The following is a 20,539-nucleotide window of genomic DNA, read 5'->3' as shown; positions in this document are numbered from 1 at the left end:
AATCTCTCATACATTAAAATAGTAAACATCTTTGGTATAAAAGAAGAAATGATATAAATATTTATAATTCCCTGTACTTGTGATTCCTAAAATAATCATGATTATGTGAGAATCTCTAGAAATCTACTAAGCTTCTGTGCAGAGCCAATTTTAGAGTGAAAAAAACAGACACATGTGGTGCTGAGTGATTGTAAGAGTGAGTTTTGACAGTGAAGGAGCTATAAGTTGTAGACACTTATTTTACATAATTACTTTTCAAATAGTGCCTTAAAATTTCTTTTTCCTGTATATCATTGAAGTGTATTGAAGGATCTCTTTCCTAAAAAATAGCTTTGGAGTCATATTTATAATTTAATAAAATAATATCACTCCTAATAGCATTAACTTCCTATTCATTCTGAGTAGGCAACTTTTCCCTCTCATGTTTTGTCATATTTTTGTACCTTTGGGCTTTTATAATCATCATTTTAGGGCAGCCTGGGGGGCCCAGCGGTTTAGTGCCGCCTTCAGCCCAGAGTCTGATCCTGGAGACCCGGGACGGAGTCCCACATCGGGATCCTTGAATGGAGCCTGTTTCTCCCTCTGCCTGTGTCTCTGCCTCTCTGCCTCTCTCTCTCTCTGTCTCTAATAGATAAAATATTAAAATATATATATATATAATCATTTTATGTACCATCTTTATGCTTCTAACTACTTAGAACTTTGTTTCTTTCACAGAATCTTTGTCTCCAAAGTTTACCTGCATAAGTCAGAGTCTTAAAAAAAAAAAACAAAAAAAAAAACCCTAAACTAAAACTTCTGTTGAATACTTATTCCTGGAATGGCTTTTATATTCATCTCAGCACCAACACACTGGAAATGCTTAGTGGAAGGAAAGAAAAGACATAGATTCCAAAACATTAGGTTCAGCCCAGAGTGAAGGATTCAATTGCACTGACTCTAACTCAGAACCTCCATAAAACATCCTGTTTAACCTTTTTTTCCAACTTGCCTCCCAGACTAAGAGATGATTTACTTGATGGACCAGAGCAACATTGGCTGTGGAGCTGGAGTTTATCTGGAAGCTTTTTAACCAAACTGCTAAGTTAAGGGAAGCACACAAGCAAGGTCACTGCCAGCTCTGAAGCAACATAAGAATTTCAGTGTGAATTTGTGAAAATATCTGAATCTGTACAGACCAGCCAAACACCGAGCTAGGAAAAAGGAAACCTGCATCCTAAGATAGTCTCTGCTCTTCCAGTAACTATGTGATCTTGATCAAGCTCTTCCCTTCTCGTGGATCAAGCTCTTTATCTCCTTGTCTCTGAAACGCTGCATGGGATCAGAGCTCTAGTGCCCCATAAATGTAATTTATTTGATTCACATGGTGCTCTTCCTTCCTCTCTACCTCCCTCCTGCCCACCCTTCCTTCCTTCTTGCTTTTAAGCAAAGATTCTTGAGCATTTATTTTTTAGAAAAGATTTACTTTATTTATTTATTTATTTATTTATTTATTTATTTATTTATTTATTTATTTAGTATTGATTTATTTAGAGAGCATGAGGGTGGGGCAGAGAAAGAGGGAGAGAGAGAATCTCAAGCAGGCTCCCCACTGACTGTGGAGCCCGACACGAGGCTCACTCTCGCGACCCTGAGATCAGGACCTGAGCTGAAATCAAGAATTGGACTCTTAACTGACTGAGTCACCCAGGTGTCCCAAAGATTCCTGAGCATTTAAAAAGTCCTCACAACAACAAGGGGATACCTCTATTCACCTACAAGAATGGCCAAAATCCAAAACACTGACAACACTAAATGCTGTTGAGGATGTGGAGTCACAGGACTACTCAGTCATTGCTGGTGGGATGCAAATTCACTCAGCCAATCTGGAAGAGAGTTTGGTGGTTCCTCACAAAACCTAATATATTCTTACCATACCATCCAGCAATTGGACTCCTTGGTATTGACCCAAAGGAGTTGAAGACACGTCCACACAAAAACCTACACATAGATATTTAAGCAGCTTTATTTATAATTGCCCACATTTGGAAGCAACCAAGATGCCCTTCAGTAGGTGAATGGATACATAAACTGCAGCCCATCCAGGAAATGAAATATCATTTAGTGCTAAAAAGAAATGAGCAATGAAGCCACAAAAAGACATAGAGGAATCTTAAACACATATCACCAGAGGAAAGAAGCTGATATCTAAAAAGGCTACATACGGTATGTTATGGACATAGATGACATTCTGGAAAAGGCACAACTACGGAGACAATAAAAAGATCAGTGGTTGTCCGGGTTGGAGGGAGGGAAGGATGAATAAATAGAGCACAGGATTTTGTCAGTGAAACTTCTCTGTACGATACTCTACAGTAGGTCATTACGCATCCATCCAAGCCTAGAGAATGCACAACACCAAGACTGAACCTCAGTGTGAACTGTGGAGTCTGGTGGGTAATGATGAATTAATGTCAGTTTATCAGTTGTAACAAATGTATCACTCTGGTGGGCGATGTTGGTAGTGAGGGAGGCTAGGCATGAGTGGGGGAGGAGGACACACAGAACTCTTACTTTCAACTCCATTTCTGCTCAGTTGCCATTTATCTAAAATTGGTCTAAAAAAGTTTATTAATTAAAAAAAGTTGTTGGTGGGCATTTGGAATTGAGAGGTCACTTGACATATGGGAAATAACATGGCATTTGGAATCAGACAAACATGATTTGAAGCTATACAGGTGTGGGGGTGTATGGGAAATCCCTGTGCCTTCTGTTCAGTTTTGTCATGAACACAAAACTGCTCTAAAAGCAATCTATTAAAATAAATAAGCAAATACGAAAAGAAAACTAGGGTATTTTACATATAAATTTCTGTTTCCAGTTTCTCGGGAGAAATGAGAAGATCTGGCCTTGTAGAGCCTGGGTTCTCACATGTCAAACCAGCTGGAGTTAAATGGTGCGGCCTGTCCCTCCTACTCAGACACACCTTTGGTGTGCGCCACGCTACCCACTGGGCCCCCTCCATACACTCACACCATGACCTCAGTACACACATCGGTTTGTGATCTACGGGATTTTAGGCTTGTGATTTCTCTGATGCTTTCCTTTCATCTCAGAGAGTCTGTAATTCTCAATGGCAAACCAATAATTACACCTTATTTATATTGCCATTTCAGCAGCCTGGCAAATAAGCTGGAAAACCTTAGTACAAGACCAGACTTAACGACCATAACCAGAAATTTGTTCTCCAGACTTTCCTTGTGGGTGGCAGACTTTCTATACCATGTATCTTTCCACATCTTTTGAAGACACTGACCTTCTCTTTAACCACCACATCCTCATAACAAGATGATATACTTTTAAAAAAATTGGCTGTCTCTTTTCTTTAGAATTGATTCTTTTTTTGAACTACAAGGCATGCAACTTTAAAACTTACAATGACCTTGCTTGAAAACTTAACCAACTCCAGCTCAGGTAGTTCCCCTAATGATCTAATCCTTTAGGGAAATAACAGATCAGTAGGCTTTTTCCTTATTCCATCCTCATTTCTCATCTACTTCTCTTCCTCTGCCCCCAGTTTCTACCCAATATACACTTCCTGCTTTTGTTCCTCATTCTTCCTTTCATCCCCAGTAATGTCTCCACCTTTTCCATGCCCCTTCTCCTCCCTCACACTGTCTGCCTCTACCCTCTCCACTTCCCATCTCCCTGAGTGACGGGGAGGAGAACAAGGAAACAAAGAGGCAAGGCAGGTACTTGGGGCCTGTTTCCGAAAAATTTTCCATGTTTCCTGTTAAGTTTAGGCCCATTGGCATATTTAATTTGTTTCATTTTCTTTTTAACCAGACCATGCATCCCGCAGCATTTATATATCTAATTGAAATTGTGAAGTTATATCAAGTATTATTGAAGACGAAAAGTTTTCTGTTAACTTTTTTCGAATTTGCCTTCTAGAAGGAATCTATCTACATGGCCATGATAGAAAGTTGGTCTCTGGAGGCACATTTAGTGTGTAGGATCATGAATCTTGTGGGAACTTTTAAAATAAATGTGTGGGAGGCTCAAACCTTTTAGTTGGCTTTTCTCTGTTTCTGAATGGTGATACTCTGAGGCATTGTGAAAACTGACCGTTTCCTCTTCTGAGATAGATGACGATTTTCAGTCTTCCTTTTCATTACTATGCAATTCTTTCCTTGTGATATCTGGGTACCATCCATTTCCCTTCCCCCTATAATTCAGTCCTTTGCTGATCTTTGAAATAGATGTGTCTTTTTCAAAGCTAACGGGACCTGAATTTTACTATTCTAATTTACTGCCTTGTTTCCTTCTCTGGCAATGTGCTCTCTTCCTGAACCAGACTCTTGATTATAGTTGATTAATCCTCATTACTGTTCAGACATCAATAATTGTCTTTAATAAGAAATTTATATTAACATTGGTTAAGTTTCTGATAGGGTTTAAAGTTCCTCCATGAGAGGCTGGCTCTCAGATCTTCAGGATTTACAAAGGCTGTTTTCTAATGTTAACTCTTTTTCTTTTGAACAAATATGAGTCTCATTTTATTCTCATTTATGTATGCTATAACTGACCCTAACTTTCTCCTTGTGGAAAGACAGTTCTAAAAATAATAAGTCTGACCCCTGACAAGTCCCATTCCACTTAAGCATTTTGTTAGGGAGACTCATTTTAAAGGTGTTCCAGAACACCTTCCAGGCCAGCTTGATGAGTTTTCCAGCAGCTCATGTAAATTGTTCCATCCCCAAACAAAAGGGTCAACTAAATTAATTACTTTTACATCAGGCACTTACTGAAAGAAAAAAAAGGCCACTGTATTTGGGTGTTCTAAACAAAAAAGAAAGTGCCACTAACTATAATCTTTTCATTGTCTTTATCCTAGCATACATTAATTTTAGGGGGCAGGCATTCTTTCCTGTGGAACAAGGATTGATTTCTGTTCCTGCTGAAAGTGATGTCCTCTTGCTGTGGCTCAGGGACATAGAGTTATCTTTTCTTGTCTCAGAGAGATGAGTAGAGTAGATTTGGATCCCAAACAGCATCTCATCAGGGACAATGCAATGTCATCCAAAACAAGATGGTCTGTGACTCAGGGTCAGGCATTCCATATTGCTCCCACAAAGACTATACCCATCAAGAGAAAACAAACTTTTCAGAAGCCTCTCTCCTCTGAGCAGAAGACATGATTTTTCATTGCCTCGTATCTTGATAAGGTACAAGCCTAATTACATTGGCTTAGAGCTTTACCTCGTAGAAGGAGACACATTAAATAAATCTTACTAGGTCTCCTAACTGGTACAAGGATATCTGATTGTAGAGTATCTTGCGAGGAAAAAAATAAAGTTTAATTATTTAATAATTTCAACAATTTAAAAAGGCAGTTCCAGGGAGTGGTTAAGTGGTAAGCTTCTGGAATTGGACATTTTGATTTGAATATTGGCAATGCCTTTTTTTCCTTTTAAGAGAAAGTGATAAAGCACACATGTGTGCATGCATGAGTTGGAGGAGGGGCAGAGAGAGAATCTCAAGTGGGCTTAGCGCTGAGCCTGACTGTGGGCTGGTTCTCAGGACCCTAAGATCGTGACCTGAGCCAGAATCAAGAGTCAGACACTTTCCAACTGAACCACCTAGGTGCCTGTATCTTTGGTTTTAACATGAGTATACCTACTTAACACATGTGTTATCTTGAGTAAGGAACCTATCCTTTGTGGAACAGTTTCCAGACTTCTAAAATGTGCATAACATATTTCATAGGTTTGCTGTAGTGATTAAATGTGTCAATTCACATGAAAGACTTAGAACAGTACCTTAGTTAGCAATAATTAAATACTGACTCTTGTTATTTCAAACCATTTTATGTTTTGGCTTACATTCCCTTTCTGTTTTCTTTGATAGTGTCCTTATAGATGGTTGATACCAACTAATATTTTGAATTTACCTATGGTGAGTAATGCAAGTAACATACTGGGTTTTCTTTTGCCTCAGAAAACTTACTCAACTCCTTTCTGTGATTGTAGCATAATTAAATAATTGGAACCTATACTTTCCTGGTCTTTGCTTACAGATAGTATTTGACTTACCTAAACATAATAGATATTGAAGAAGATGCATATGGCATAAATAGTCCTTGGGACCAAGATGATTGGAGCCTGTTAAGTAAAGAAGTCTTTCAAGAGTGAGTGGCTGAAGCTTCATATCCTGGCACACCAAAAACACAGAGGAAAAATACATAATTTCCAGAAAAGACTCCTGAAAACAAATACTTTGACCTGGAGATGAAAGTTGGACTCATTTCTCCAGCTTCTCTTGCAAACGGCTCCTGCCACTTTTTTTGCAACGCAGATTTGTAAAGGTGATTAGAAGAGATTTAGTAAAAAAAAAAAAAAAAAGGAAATTTAGTCAATTATGATCAATTATGAGGGTGGGTTTTCATAATAATGCTTTGGTTAAAGCTTATGCTCTTGTGAGTTGCATTTGAGATGATGAATCTGTTGCTTGCTCTCATAAGTTCTTTAAAATTTCCCAAGCTAGATTGGCCTCCCTGTTCTCTACTCTGAGGACTCTAAGGAAGCTATGCCACTGAGTAGTGACTATAATAATGGTACTATATTTAATAAAATAAAATTAATTGATATATGTAAAGGGGCATGATAAATTCTAAAATATAAGATGACAATTATGAATACTTTTTATTAATCATCTGCCCTTTATCAAACGGCTACTCTGTACCAATATATGTCCTAAGTGAGGGACTTTGCCTTGTTTATTTCTTATCTATACCCTTATACTTGCAAAATAGGAATGAAAATACTATTTCATAGATGAGAAAACTGAGACTCATAGAGGTTAAAACAACTTATCCTGGACTTACTTGTAATTATTTTATAACGACTTAGGAATATTCCTTTCAATATTCCTTTTTTTGTATAAAGGTGACTGCTGTTGGACCACTTTTCCCACCATCATCTGCATGTGCATAAAACATTTCATTAATGTGGTAATTTCAAAAAAGGAGAGTGTAATTCAGTGGTTTTTATTTTAAAAATATCATCTTCCTACCCCCTCCCATTTTTTTTTCTTGATCCAGCTTGATCCCATCTGATGACTCACTGGTTTTTTCTAGCCTATCCAATCACTGGACTCTCTCACTCACACAAATTCAGTCCAGAGGTCTAGTTGAGTTCCTCACAGAATCGGGCTTATTTCTCTTGGACAGCCTAGACTACAAAACTGGCAAGCACTTTTATTCTTATCCTAGTTGGTGGAAAGTATCCTTTATTTTTAAGCTTATCATACCTCCCAGAAATCTATCAGCTTGTATAAATTGTTAGCTTAGAAAATACGTGTACTTGTAGGCAAAATCACCTTGGAATGTCCTTGTAATTGCTGGCCAGATTCAGTGAAATAACTGATTTTTCATGATGTTGCTCATTTCTAATAATTGCCCACCATAAGACCATACGGTAGTCTAGAGTTGCGAAATCTCTCCAGGGCAGAACTGATCTATGGGAGGAGGAGTTCAAATATGAAATGATCACATTAGTGATGCTGCTGTTGAGATTTCTGAGACTGTTTATTTTAAAACCTGTGCTATAGGAGTATAATTTTCTTATTTCTTTTTTAAATATCCGAGATGCCATATTATGGCTTTTAGTCCATAGGAGGGCAATGTTGAGCTACAGGAAAATCCTTCCAGTTCTATGCAAAAAGAACATATAGAACTGATTAATTTAAAAATTAATGAATTGAAACAAATTAACTAATTTAAACATACTACAAGATGACAGTTATTTAATAATATCCCCACGTCAAATACTGACTGGCTTCATGTTTGTCATCTTGGTGGTTAATCTGTAAACTGATGTAAATTATCCTTGTCACTTAAAGCCAAATGATTGCTGTCCCTTTCGAGAAGCCTGGGCTCTCCTTTGTGTAGCTTTTCTTTATTTTAGATGGTGGAAATGCTTAAATTCTTTACAGGTAGAGTGATACCCTTTTATATTTTTATGCATGGTCTGCTGATGATGGCTGTGCTTAAAGTGACAAGAAATCTTTTAAGTTCAGATTTCTCATCTGCTGTAAGACCTTTCCCTGGTTGAGAATTTGAGGTTGCCTATAGATGCCAACCTAAGGCTCTCAGAGCAAAGAATTAACTAAATGTAATATTTAGAGTGAGTTATAAAGAACAAGACAAAATTAAATTTCACTCAAATTTTAAGATATAAAATCAGAATTTTTTCCATTAGAGAAGTCATGGACCAATACAGCACATTGTCATTTCAACCATATTAAAAGCAAATCTATTTTGAATTTTTGAAGTAAGCATTGTAAAGAGAATTTCAATATAATTAACTATTTGTGTGGGAAAGTAACACATTTTATATTGCTATAAAGCTTTATCTGCCTCTCTCTCCTATTGAGAAAAAGCAATTTCTCATCCCCCGAATGGCCATATGTCCCATTTGCCAAGCATAATGATAGGGGTCTGGTTGTTGCTGCCTTAAGGCGTCATCTGGCTGCAGGAGTGTGGTGCATCTTGATGGTGATTTAGTTCCTGAGTCCAAAGAAGCAATTAACAGCAAACCACTGGATCAGTAATAATAGTCAACATGTATTAAATGCTTACTATGTATCAAATGCTGTTTCTAATATGTAATATTTAATACCGTTATTTATTTTTTTAACCTTCATGAAAATCCTGTAAGTTCTATTATTAATATCATTTACCAGAGGAAGAAGCTAAGTTGTAGAGTGAGTAAATAACTTGTTCAAGGGCACAAAGCTTCCCAAGAGACAGAGTCAGGCACATTCCAGGGGCCCTTGCCCCTTATCACCACTTCCAAGTTAAAAATAGAGTGGACCAGAGACTAGGAGAGGTGATACATACAGCACTTCAAAGGAAAGGGGGTAAAGGTATGAATATTAGAAAACATTTTAGATATCCTCAGTATCTTTTGTTTAGTGTGGTACTTCTCTGTAGATATGGGTGGATTGGATGGGTCAAGGGTGCCAATGAGAAATGTCATCGTAACATTTACTCCTTTCAATTTAGCTGTATGTCTTCACATTTATGATGGTAGAATTGTGTTTTTATATTATGATAATATGATAATTGAATGATAACTTTCTATAGAAATTGCATTTTACAATCCTCTGTGTCTTCTATTATACTTAATCCAATAGCATAATATATGCATACGGTAGATTTGGAAAAAAAAATAACCGATGACCAAAAAAAAAAAAAAATTGGCAGGGCTAAAGGCACATATCTGTAAAGTCAAATGCAGAAATCATTGACTCACAATCTTTAATCCATAGTTTAGATCTAAGTAATATCTTTGAGAGATTTATTCTGCTTATTTACAACCAGGAAGAATTGTTTGGGTCTGAACTAAGGTCTGGATGATTCACTTTAACCTCAAGTGGATTTTATATAATAATCAGTAGGTATGTTTTTCTGACTGGTTATTTTACTGTATTTAATTTTTAAAAAAGATTTTATTTATTTATTCATGAAAGACACAGAGAGAGAGAGAGGCAGAAAGATAGGCGGAGGGAGAACCAGGCTCCCTCCTGATTCTGGGATCACACCCTGAGCCAAAGGTAGACAGACACTCAACCACTGAGCCACCCAGGCATCCCTAGTTATTTTACTTTAAGAGAGGATCTCTGATTTACCATTCTGAACTTTAAGATATATGATAATTTGAACCCCATGAGGTTTTCTAAATGGACATGGTTGGGATATATAGAGAACTATTTGACTAAGTGTTTCTAATTTTTTATCTAGAAATAAGTAGCAGTATATGATTCCTGCAAAATTGTAGTCAAACACTGAATTCTTGCCTTAGGGCATATATTTATTCATTTTGTGAGATTTAGGACATTATGTTAGCCAGTATTTTTAAAGAAATTATACACAGGGAGGAGTGAGTAGTTTAGTATAGTAAAGAAACCCTTCACAGGGAGGGGAACATTAGTGCACCTCTGGGGTCTGTGTGCTTGGTAATGGAAAGGAAAAGAAATGGAGAATACCACAAAGTAAGGGATGTAGAATTTTCTAGAAAGAAGATAAGTAAAGAAAAAAAATTTACAGACTAATTAGGGAAGGCACAGCAAAGGAGGTCTGGATGGATTAAAGCAATTTGCACAGTAATTTTGCCATTTCCCTGTTCATCTTTGGCCCATTAATATGTGCAGTGATAGGGCCCATAGGTCATTTCAATGACTCTGAAGTTGTGTGAATACGCACTGCAGGTAATGTTGTCACTGGGCTGGCCCTGCATCACGTTGGGTTATAGGAGTATGTCTGCACATCCCATTCCATCCCATCAAGTAGTGGGCATCCAGGCACCGAGGCTTTTTTTTTGGCACAGGACAGAACCTTTATTGCTGAACATAAAACACCCACCAGGGAGCCTGGCAGGAGTCCTGGGGTAAGGTGGGGTACATTGCACAGCTGCTGCTGCACCCACAGTGGGCGCAGGCCTGGAGGGAGGCTGGGGTGAGTGGAGGGTGTGGGTCTGAGGACCCGGGGCTGGTGGTGGGCAAGGGGCTGGCCTGGGAACCTCCCATCCTCAGGCTTCTCTCCAGCACGTGGAAAACTATGGAAAAAAGTGCCAAAATTAAGAGAGATGGAGAGAGAGAAGGTAAAGGGAAAGGGAAAAATAAAGATAGTAAAAACATTTTTAGATTGAAGTTTGAATTGATTATATGAGAACAAACGGGGATTAAATCTATATATAAATTCCTAACCCATATCGCACTACCACACTCCTGGTTTCCGCACTGTATATATGTTATACAAATCAGTTAATAGGGACTTTGAGTGGAATCATTTCCATCATCCAATTTATTCTGAGTCATGGACTGAAACTCATTCCTTTACATAGAAATCAGTAAATTTCTTGTTCAAATTTGATTAAATCCAGGATCACTCAAACCTGAAGGGGTAAAATCAAAGGAAAGGGTGAAAGGAATAGTTTTATCTGTTCAAATTTTGCTAATCTTATTCCTAATTTCTAACAATTCAGGGTTTCAGAGAACTTTCAAGCCTAATTAAAATAATTACCAGTGTCATTTCGAACACCAGAAGATCGCACCAGACTGAAGGCTCACATAATCTTCATAAAGGAGGCCTTCCTTACTTGACATAGTCACCCTCTGAGGAAGCTGGTCAGGAAAAATTTCTAGGAGTTTATTCAGGATGTGAAAGACCCAAATCTTGACTCAGCTATCTCACAATTAAAAATTTTTTAAGTGCTTACAAACTTTTTTATATCTAAATAAAATTTTTATTTTAGAAAATTTTAGATTTACTGAAAGTTTGAAAAACAGCACAAAGATTTTCCAATATATACTACACTGAATTTTCCTATTGTTACTTATACTTCTATTACAGATTGGTCACAACTAATGAACTAATAATGATATATTATTATTAGCTGAACTCGATACTTTATTATTAGTTTTTTCTTTAATGTTCTTTTTCTATTCCCAAGTCCCATCTAGAATGCCAGATTACATTTTGTCCTCATGTCCCCTTAGGCTCCTCTGGGCTGTGGCAGCTTCTCAGATTTTCCTTGCTTTTTTATGACCTTGACAGTTTTGCAGGGTGCTGATCAGATGTTTTGTAGAATGTCCCTCAATTGGGGGTGGGTTATGGTTTTTTGGGAGGAGGACCACAGAGGAGAAGTGCCATTCTCAACATTATAAATGAAAGGTACGTACTATCCATGTGATGTGAACCTTCATCACCTGGAAATGGTTACATCTGCCAGGCTTCTCTACTAAACTGACTTGTTCCTCACACTGCCCATTCCATACTGTATGTAGTATTTGGAAACAAATCACTAAGCCTAGACCACAAGTAAAGGGTGAGGAAACAAGTTTCACCTCCCTAGGGGAGGAGGGATAGGATAGCTACATAATGACATAACTTATTTGGAATTTACCTGTAGGGTAGATTTGTCCTATATCTCCCATTTATTTATCCATCACTTGTTTATCTCACTATGGATTCTGGATATTTATTTTATACTTCGAGTAATAATGAAATAGTGTGTTATTTCATGCTGCTCCAAATTTTCCAACTTTGACCACTCGGAGCCTTTTCAGTGGGCTCCTGTGTCCTTTGGTCTTTTGCATACTTTTGGGCACTTTGAGATGCTGCAGGCTCATCTTGTCCCAGCCTACAATCAGCTATTTCTTCAACAAGAAATTAGACAGTGGTATTAGAAGGCAAGAACAGGGCACAGACCATAGTGTCATTCTTAAAAGTTATGTTTTACTTGCAAGTGGCTGGTAATTTTCTCTTGGGCACTGTTGGAAACATGACCACTCATGCTGCCCCCAAATGAAGGAGAGTAAGACACCTGGGTAATGGGTGTTTTTGTCTGTGCTTTCTTTGTGTGTATGTGTGTGTGTGTGTATGTGTGTGTGTTTTATCACATTAGATAGAAGCATTGGATGTTCTTGGATATATTTGCTTTCATTTTCCATCTTGGAAATAGTTGAAAGTAAAGTCATTATCCTTTGTGGACATTTAGAGACATTTCTGTGATTTCCAGGTTAATTTTTATTAAAAATGGTTTCAGCACCATTAGTTTTACTTTTTTTTTTTTTTTGATTAGTAACTAAATTGTACTATTTGTCAGAGACCATCTAAGAGGAATTCTTTTTCCAAGACAAGTTTTATTTTTTAAGTTTATTTTTTAAAGATTTTATTTATTCATGAGAGATACAGAGAGAGAGAGGCAGAGACATAGGAAGAGGGAGAAGCTCCCCTGTGGGGAGCCTGATGCGGGGCTCGATCCCAGGACTCCAGGATCATGTCGTGAGCTAAAGGCTGATGCTCAACCACTGAGCCACTAGGTGTCCCCAAGCCAGGTTTTATTCATGAGAGAGAGAGAGAGAGAGAGAGAGAGAGAGGCACAGGCAGAGGGAGAAGCAGGCTCCATGCAGGGAACCCCACATGGGACTCGATCCCAGGTCTCCAGGATCACACCCTGGGCTAAAGTCAGTGCTAAACCGCTGAGCCACCAGGGCTGTCCTCCAAGCCAGGTTTTAAATTGTGTGACTAGTCTTATTGGAATACTACTTAACACCTGTATTTTCTAATGGCCTGACAAAAGAAAAGGATAGATAGAATGTGTCACTGTACCAATGTAGACAGTACCTGAGATAGAATAGTGTAAATCAAAGTACACTGTAACAAAAATAATAAAACCCTAATACATAATCTTAATTTCTCATAACATAGATGTGCTGATGTTCATCTCATTAGTATATTTGGAAAAACAATAATATTGGACTCATTATCAACAATTATGTAGGAGTTCTTTAAACTATTATTCAGCCCCAAGTCTCAGAGCACCTGCCCTCCATGCTAGGCTAGGTCAGTGGTTCTGAAAGTGTGCTCCCCAGACCTGCGGCATCTGCAGTCCCTGGGAACTTGTTAGACAAGCCACTCTGTGTTTTTAACAAAGCCCCCAGATGATTGGGATGCAAACTGAAGTTTGGGAAACACTGAACTCCAGGTGTTAGTTTGCAACCCTGGGGCATTTCTGGGTTTGATCTGCAACCAGCCCCTGTACTCTGAGGGCAGAGACGGAAGAGAAAAGGCAGGCACTGCAGGGTGTAGGTGGCAGATTTCACAAGGGAACTTATGTACGAGGCTCGCCTTGGATAACCACAAGAGTCGTCAATCTCCACACCAGCCCACCATATCTTTAAAGTTTCTACAGGGGCCTTAACTGGGTTCAGTCATGTATGCTTGCCAGGCGGTCTCAGCACCACATCACTAAACCAAGGGCTCCATCCTTGGGGCAGCTTCTGGGAGCACGAAGCCATGCTGAATGCATATTTCAAGGACAAGAGAGGGAGTAGGTAGTTTCTGATTGCTGAGAAATCATGGGTGAACTGGCCGTCATACCCTCTCAGGGACCTCCTAGTACTCTATCCCTTGTGACCAGCTCTTACAGCCGTCATACCCTCTCAGGGACCTCCTAGTACTCTATCCCTTGTGACCAGCTCTTACAATCTCATATGTCCCCCTCTTCCGCAATGTGCCCTAAGTGGTCAGCAAGGGGTTTCACTAGCATGGAGTTGGCTTACATATCGTGACTTCTGAAATGTGACCTCTGATCTGTCTATTCAACAAGGGTATCCATACATGGTACTTGGTTTCTCTAATCCCCTAATGGTGAAAGCCTCATTTGCACAGTGACAAGAAAGCTTGGGTGGGCATGGATGCAGTGTTTATGCAGACTAAGGTAAATTTAGAATCCCCAATCAGAGGGAAGGGGCCAATATAATCAATTTGCCAATTCTTCATTGTTTGGGAACTCTGGTGGATAGACCCAGATTCTTTTGGCAGTTACCCTGGACTTTGTTTAGAACATATAGGACATGTTGTTACTGTACTAACCAAGTATTCCAAGGGCAATCTGGCATCCGCCAATATACCAACCACTGGGGTACAACAATGGACATTCTTTCTATGCACCCCATACACTGTTCTACAGAAGGGTCAGTTGCTGGAGCTCATATCTGAATGAGGGCAGCAGCTTCTTGATTGCCAGGGGGTGTCAGTTTCTTATGGGCTGGGAAGTGGAAAACAGTGAGGACCACCTCAGACTCTTGCAAGCAGATCTGCTGGTTTCCATATCCTGACCACACAAGGGCTCATTAGTGATCATCCAACCCTTGGCTTCCCATTGTCCAAGTCATAGGGTTAATCTCCTTAGAACACCCCAACTTTCAGTGCAAAAGATTAATGGCCGGGATTTATTAATGATCACTAGCCAAACTCTTCTGAGTTCATCTCAATGTTTGCTGTGGTTTATTCCTTCCTAAAAGGCTCCACATGGAGGAGAGCTATGAACATTGCCAGAAACTATCTTTCAGAGCTGGAGCCAAAATCCTGGGGGCACTTTCCCCTTCTATTGTCTCTGCCAGATGCTCAACTCTTTCCTTCTGGAGTCATAGACACACCTAAGTCAAATGGCAGCCCTGCTTGGAAGATGCCTAGAGCTTTAATCTGTTTCATGAATATTTTTGCTTTCTTAAAGGTGGCTTTCCGCTCTGATCCCAGTTCCACATGTGCCCTTTCTTTATCAGGTGGTATAAGAGATGGTAGCATTGCCAGGTGGGAATAAAAATCCCCTAAAACCCCAAAGTTGTACAAAGGCTTGCATTTCCTTTATATTCTTGGGGCTTGTATAGGCTTGCATCTTTTTATTTATTTATTTATTTATTTATTTATTTATTTATTTATTTATTTTTTTAAAAGATTTTATTTATTTATTCATAGAGAAAGAGAGAGGCAGAGGGAGAAGCAGGCTCCACGCAGGAAGCCCGACACGGGACTCGATCCCAGGGCTCCAGGATCACACCCCGGGCTGCAGGCAGCACCAAACAGCTGTGCCACCTGGGCTGCCCAGTTTGCATCTTTTTAAACACAACATCTGGGACAATATACATCTTGACCAAATGATTCCCAAAACTTGATGGTGGTGCCTGGGCCTTGAATTCTCTGTGGGTTCATTGTCAGTCCTCTCCCTTGCAAATGTTCTGGCCAAGCCTGCAGCAGGCAAGTCATCACATGTTAAGATGAACTCATCAATGTAATGGGTCCATTGTATTGATAAGGAAAGGAGAATAGGGATAGGTCTCAAGTTACCATCTTATGACATGTGGTGGGGCTGTGTAGGTAATTTGGGGGAAGCACTCAAAAGGTCCATTGTTGCCCCTCCCATCTATAAATTGATCTTGTGTCTCAGTGCCAGGGGTATACTAAAAAAAGGCATTTGCTAAGTCTGATAGAACATGGTACATTCCTAGGACCACGGCCAAGGTATCTAAGCTGATGGCATTGTTGGGCACAGGTGCACAGATGGGGTGTGGGAAGCACCCACCACGATTAGGAACATAACCCTGAGGTCTCTGCTGGTGCAGGTGGGTTATGATAACCTCTTGTTATCTGTCTGCATGGCGGTTCATATTTTAAGCTTTCCATAGGCTGACCAACACATGGGGACCCCACAACAGTGATGTCAAACTACATTTACTTCTGGGTAATTTTTACTGGACCCTTATAGGCAGTTGTGCTAGCCTTTTAGCTTTCCAAGCTGCCTCTCTGTCTAGGCCTTTCCTACAGCCCGTACCCATTCCTGGGACGTGTTAGTTTCCTCCAGATCAGCAATAGATTGTTTAACACCACAAACACCTTGTCCCACAACTGAGTTGAGCATGAATATCAGTATCTCATACCAAGTGCTGGATTATTTTAGCTTTTATTCCTGCTGTGAATATGGCCCAGTCAAGACCTTCCAAGACTGGGGTGTAGACTGTCTCATTCCAAATTCCATTAAGATTTGTTGTACATTCTATATACATTTCCTGAGTCTTACATGCCCAAGGATTTCACACTCATGGTGTCAAGCCTCCTTGAAAGATAGATAGTGATCTGCAAGGAATGAGTACCTTGAACCCCCTGCGAGAGCTGCAGATGATGCGGGTGGCAAAGAATTGCACGGAGAGTAGAGCAACCAGCAGGGCAGAGTTTATTCACTCTCCAAGTGAGGAGAGAGGCCAGATAGCAAGAGAGTTGTTGGTTTCTGAGTTTCCATTAGGCTAAGTAAGACTTTTTAAAGGGTTTTGAAGGATGTGAGGGGGTTGCAGCTGCGCATAGGGATGGGGGTTGGCAGGAGAGAGGGTTGACTCTTGACTAGATACAGCAGGAGATGGCAGGTTTTTCAAGGGGCTCTGTCCTGGGCTCATATGGGTTGTGGTCAGGCTGTTGTGCCCGAGATTGCAGATCTGAGAAACCACCGAGGAGCCGACACCCATGCAAACACATGAGGGTTTATTTACAAGCTCGAGCCTGGGTCCAAGTATACCCGACACATCGGAGCAGGGACTTGGACCCCGAGACTAAGAGGCTTAGCAACTTTATAGGGGCCAGTGGCCAATGGGATATGCAGAAAGTTGCACAGTCATGCTGGTCCGGACACTCGCAGGTGGCCGATTGAGTTACATTTTACCCTAAAGTATCCATTTGAACTGGCCTATCACTGAGCCGGATTTCCGATTAGGGTGTCCTGGGCTTGACTAGGGTGGGGCAGTGCCCTAAGCAGGTCCGCAGAAGGCAGGTACAGCGCAAAATGGGAGTCAGTCCTGCTCTGCTTGTCCAGGGTAGGGGATTTTTGTTAAATTTCCTGGGTCCCACAGTCAGGCTATATTAGAATATGTTTTGAAGTTGGGGTCTACTTTCCAAGAAAGGAGGGTGCCATCACCTAGAAAAGCAGAGGTAGGGCAGCCCGGGTGGCTCAGCGGTTCAGCGCTGCCTTCGGCCCAGGCGTGATCCTGGAGACCTGGGGTCGAGTCCCACGTCGGGCTCCCTGCATGGGGCCTGCTTCTCCCTCTGCCTGTCTCTGCCTCTCCCTCTGTCTTTCATGAATAAATAAAATCCTTAAAACAAGCACCACAACAAAAACTAACAGAGGTAGGGCCAAGTGCAGACACCTGCGAGTTTGGTCCGCCAGTTCCGCTGGGCGGAGGGGGGGGGGGGAGGCTGGGGGACTTTGAACAGATTCCTTTCGCCCTCCGGTGCCATGAAGGCGCTGCCAGAGGCAAGGTGTGCGATGTGTGGTGGCGATGTTTATTTTCTGTGTCTCCTCCGACCCCACGGCCGCCCTAACCATGGCTGGAGAGTTTCCCTGGCCGTTTGCTGGAACCTGGCAGCTATGCCTGTGAGCTCGCGGGGCAGGGGGGGGGGGGGGGGAGTACATCCTCTCATCATGAGCGTGTTCCCCCCGCCCCCCCCCCGAACTGGGGGCCGCCCTGCCGGCTGGGTTGGCCGTTGCTGTGCTTTTGCTTTGCTTCGCACCGGGCATCAGGTGGCACGGGGCGTTTGGCCCGTTTCACTGTCAATCACCACAGTATCTTCCTCCCTTTCCCAGGGGCTGCAGCTGTGATCCATCGAGCTTAGTCACAAGCGCCGGACCTTAATCCACCGCAGCTCGCGCCCTCCTGGCTTTCCCCGCGGCCGGGCGGCTCCCCCACCGGGTCTGCCGGCCCTCAAGTGGCGGCGGAGGCGACACCTGCGTCTCCGTCTCTAACCTCCTCCGCCTGGGCTCCGCCCCCCCACGTGGCCCCCCCACGTGCCCCCCACGTGGCCCCGCCCCCGCCGTGCGTCTCCCTGCCCCGCGCAGTGCGCCTGCGCCGCTCCGCAAACCAGCGCGTCAGACCGGCCGGCGTGGGCGTTGGCGTTGGCGCGGCGGTGGCGTCGCCCGGCGGCCTCCTCAGGCTCCCACGTGCGGCCACGTGGCGTCGCGCAGAGGTCTCCGGCTGACTGACTGGGGACCTCCGCCCCCGACAGCTGCCTCCTGCCCGGGGCGTCCCTCCCGTCGCCCGGCTGGTTGCGGCTGGCTTGTCCGCAGCCTGGGGAGCCTCGGGTGTCACCGGCCCCTCCGCGACCTCGAAGGCGGGGACAGACCTAAGAGAGAAGACCCCGCCCCCCTCCAGACTGGTAGGTGGCAGGTTCAAAAGTTGGGGGGCCTACTGACCTGTCGTACGCAGGTGGCCGCGGGGTGAGTAGACCTGGAAGCTTATCTAGAGGCCTTAACTGGATTCGGTCGTGGGTTGTGCGCGGATGGTCCACACCGCAGGCTCGCCTCAGGGCCGTGTCCTTGGAGCCGCTTCCGGGAGAGCGGAGGCCGCGGAATGCGCGTTCCCAGGAGCGGGGAGCGGGGCGGGGCCTCCGATTGCGGGAGTCCAGCTCCGGGGTCCCCTGGGGGTCACGTCGTCTTGGTGACCTCGCCCCCCGCCATGTTAGGATGCACCTCCAGACTCTGGTGGCTTAAAAGGTTAAAAGTTTGTATCTGATCCAAACTCCGCGTCTGCAGTGGCGGTGAAGGGGCTCTTAGTCACCAGGCAGCCCGGGAGACACAGGCCCCTTGACAACGTCTGTTTCTGTGGTAACGGCAGCTGGGAAGTAGAACTCACGCTCACTCTTAAAGCCTCCTTCTGGGAAGCGACATTTGCTGCTTCTCGTCACAATTTCCATAATTCTCCTCATAATTGGCCGAGTCAAAGGACGCCTCTCGGCCACACTTCACTTCAGAGAGAGTGAGGGAGTGCTGTCCTGCCCCGCGCCCCGACGGATGGAAAGATGGACTATCAGGCAAACAGGATTATCTACCACAGTAGTATGTGTTAACCTTTCTTTACAATAGAAATGTAATGGGATTTACGTATGTGAGGTTACGTTACCTAGTATCCACATTAGAAAAGCATGGAGTACGTTAAATTGATATATTTTTAAAAAGATTTTATTTATTCATGATAAACACAGAGAGAGAGGCAGAGGGAGAAGCAGGCTCCACTCAGGGAGCCCGACGTGGGACTCGATCCTGGGACTCCAGGATCACACCCTGGGCCGAAGGTGGCGCTAAACCGCTGAGCCACCCAGGGATCCCCTGTTAAATTAATATTAAAATAATAAATTATTATTTATTATATAATTTATTAATGATTAAAATAATAAATTATTATTTATATAATTTATTAATAATTAAAATATTAAAACTATTTTATCAACCCCTGATATGCAAAATATTATCATTTGATATGTAGTGTGAAATTATTAATGAGATATTTTCCTTTCATCTTTCTTTTCATCCTAAGTTCTGAAAGCTGGTGTGTATTTTTGTTTAAGCCAGGGAGGGGTCGTGCAGAGGGAGACAGAGAATCCCAAGTCGGCTCCGCATCCGGTGCAGAGCCCAGTGTGGGGCTCGATCTACAACCCTGAGATCATGACCTGAGCTGAAATCAAGAGTCAGATGCTTAATTGGGTAAGCCGCCGAGGCGCCCTTAATGGGTATTTTCTACACAGAGTAAATCTTCAGTTTGACCTAGTCGAATTTGAAGTGCTCGAAAAATACATGTGGCTAGAGATTGCCAATTTGGACAGAATTTGTGCGTGTAAATACCATATCTGCCACACAATAGGCATTCTACAAATATGTACGAAATGTTGAATGACTGTAAGCCTTGAATATTTTAAAAAATAGTTTTACTTTTTTTTAATCATACTAATAGTGTTCAGCTCTTGGTTTCTGACTTCTCCGGTTCTTCGTTTCTTTAAGACAATCCTAAATTTCAGGGATATTTGTGAAAATTAGATTTCAAAACTTCTCAGAAAGTCATCGCAAGTGTCTAATTTTCACATATCTGTATCTGTTTGCTGTAGGTTTCTAGTTTTATGTATATACAATTTCTTGTTCTCTGAATAACATTTTTTGTGTATTTAGGGACCACAGGGCTTTTCAGCATTATGCCAAAATTTAAGCCGAGCTAATGAAGTTTAAACATGTGGCCTCCACTCAAATTGATGTTAAAATGTGAGGATTAAACGCAAAGGTAATATCTTGGAGAGTATGAATGCTGAATTGTAGCTCTAAGGGCTGGATTTATGTCTACAATTGCTCAATAAAATTGTGTAATATAAAATAGATCTCTATTGCCGTGACACCCTCCTTTT

The 20,539-nt window shown here is 41.9% G+C and overlaps 2 long non-coding RNA genes across 8 annotated transcripts in view; one reads left to right on the top strand and one right to left on the bottom strand.

The window, feature by feature from the left end:
- The window catches only part of LOC112661005 (uncharacterized), a 40,382-nt gene extending 21,278 nt beyond the window's left edge, over positions 1–19,104 (bottom strand). For 4 of the 5 annotated variants that reach the window (XR_007405095.1, XR_007405097.1, XR_003137368.3 and 1 more), the window contains exons 1-3: positions 18,564–19,104; positions 7,360–7,497; positions 6,075–6,319 (exon numbers count right to left, since the gene is read on the bottom strand). This is a non-coding gene — a long non-coding RNA (uncharacterized LOC112661005). Of the gene's footprint in view, positions 1–6,074; positions 6,320–6,865; positions 6,961–7,359; positions 7,498–18,563 lie in introns of all 5 variants that reach the window. The other variant, XR_007405096.1, reaches the window with a different exon arrangement.
- Positions 18,546–20,539, top strand: part of LOC125753391 (uncharacterized) — a 111,979-nt gene continuing 109,985 nt past the window's right edge. For 2 of the 3 annotated variants that reach the window (XR_007405092.1, XR_007405093.1), the window contains exons 1-3: positions 18,547–19,205; positions 19,715–19,850; positions 20,310–20,418. This is a non-coding gene — a long non-coding RNA (uncharacterized LOC125753391). Of the gene's footprint in view, positions 19,206–19,714; positions 19,851–20,309; positions 20,419–20,539 lie in introns of all 3 variants that reach the window. The other variant, XR_007405094.1, reaches the window with a different exon arrangement.

This window comes from Canis lupus, chromosome 23 (assembly GCF_003254725.2).
Source record: "Canis lupus dingo isolate Sandy chromosome 23, ASM325472v2, whole genome shotgun sequence".
In the NCBI taxonomy this organism is placed as follows: Eukaryota; Metazoa; Chordata; class Mammalia; order Carnivora; family Canidae; genus Canis; species Canis lupus.
This window is presented reverse-complemented; position numbering and strand designations above follow the sequence as displayed.